The following is a 1,906-nucleotide window of genomic DNA, read 5'->3' as shown; positions in this document are numbered from 1 at the left end:
AGCTCTGTCTCTGGCTTTGATTTGAGGGCTGGGAAATTAGGATCTCTGATCCCGGGGTGGGGTTGGGGGTGGGCAGTTGGGAGAAGTAACTGCAGGGCTTATCTCAGCCTAGAATGAACAGCCCCAGCGGCCAGACCACTAGGACCTGTCCTATCCTGGCAGCCAGTAAGCAAGGAGGCTGCACTGTGAAACAGCACAAATGGGACCCACCTCGCTTATCAAAACCAAAGGGCTCACCAAGCCAAACAGAGGCCCTTGGTGGAATCCGGAAACTGATTAGCCATCACCTGCTCCGTGGCTGGAGTTTTCACATACATGAGCTTACTTGATTTTCCCCACCTCTCAGGGAGTCAAAGAGCCTGTGGAGAGATTTGTGCTCTTGCCAAACAGCACATAGACAGCCCCCGGCAATCCCTGAAGGTATGTGGGAGCCGTGTAAAGACTGTGGGCCAGTAGCTTGTGAACGGAAGTGATGTCAGTCACTTCTGGGCTAAGACAACTGAGAGCCAGTGTACCTCCTCCACCCCTTCTATTCCCTCTGCCCTGGTGACCCTGGAGACCACGTGCTCTAGATGATGTAGTTATAGGACAGAACGGTGCTGTGAGTGAGGGCATGAGTGAGAAAGAACCTCTGTTATGTGAGGATGCATTTGTTACTGTAGCAAATCCTAGCCAAATCCTGACCAATGGAGAATTATTTTTCTCTTTTCCAGATGAGGAAAGGTAACCTTCTGGACTTGAAGTGACTTGCTCAAGGTCACCCAACTAAGAAATGGCAAAGCTGGGAATGTGCTGCTGGCAATTGGACTTAAGTCTTTTTAGGACTCATTTCAAGCCAGAATTCTAGGCTCCTCTTGAAGTCTTGGCAAGCTCAGGGTCTGAGGTAGGGATGAGCTATGAAAGTACAGCAAGAGTTCTTGGGCAGTGGTTGGGTGAGATGGGGAATCTGGACAGATCTAGGAGATGATATAAGCAAGTGAGGGTTCCCAGTCTCAGCTGAGGGAGTGAGGTTCAGGCCTGAAGTCCAGGATCCAGGTCAGAAGGAGATTTAGGGAAGGTCTGTGGGTACCTAAAGGCAAGCAGAATGAGTCCATATATGGTTGAAAGATGAGCTCAGCCCCTGCAGGGGTCATTTCCAGGGGCAAGATGTCTCCCAGGTTGAGAACAATAAGTGCAGAGCCTGGAAATTCAATCAAAGCTTTGGGGAGGGAGAGAAAGGGGGCTTCCCAAGGGAGATGTGGTATAATAAAGAATATATCTGGTTTTCATCCTGGCATGGAGCTCTAAAAATCTTTAGAATTTCCTGAATGATAGGAGTGTCTTTGTTGTGCTAATGAGGAGACCCACGGTGGGACCCTAGATGGCTTCAGGATAGGGGCTGGTCACCAGAAAGACCAACCCTGTGATTAGAAGGTTGGAACTTTGGGCCAGCTTGACTTCCAGGGAGGGGAGGGGGTTGGAGACTGAGTTCAATTATGTGACCAATGATTTACTCAATCATGCTTGCCTAAAAACTCTGATGCCATGGCATGGTGGAGCTTCCTGGTTGGTGAACCCATTGACGTGCCGGGAGGGTGATGTGTCTTAATTCCACAAACAGAGGGCAAAGGAGCTCTGCATCCCTCTCTTCTGACCTCGTCCTGTGTGTCTCTTCTGGCTGGTGCTGATCTGTATCTTTTAAAATAAAACTGTAATCATAAGTATAGCACTTTCAGTGAGTTCTGTGAATCATTCTAAAGAATTATCAAGTCTGTGGGAGCCATGGGAACCTGTAAATTTATAGTCAGCCAGTCAGAAGTGTGGGTGGCTCCTGAGACTGGTGGCTAGCGTCTCAAGTGGAGACAGTCTCGTGGAGGAGCTCTTAGACTTTTATGGGGTATGACGCTAGCTCCAGGATATCCAGCTG

This window comes from Eschrichtius robustus, chromosome 2 (assembly GCF_028021215.1).
Source record: "Eschrichtius robustus isolate mEscRob2 chromosome 2, mEscRob2.pri, whole genome shotgun sequence".
NCBI classification, from domain to species: domain Eukaryota; kingdom Metazoa; phylum Chordata; class Mammalia; order Artiodactyla; family Eschrichtiidae; genus Eschrichtius; species Eschrichtius robustus.
This window is presented reverse-complemented; position numbering follows the sequence as displayed.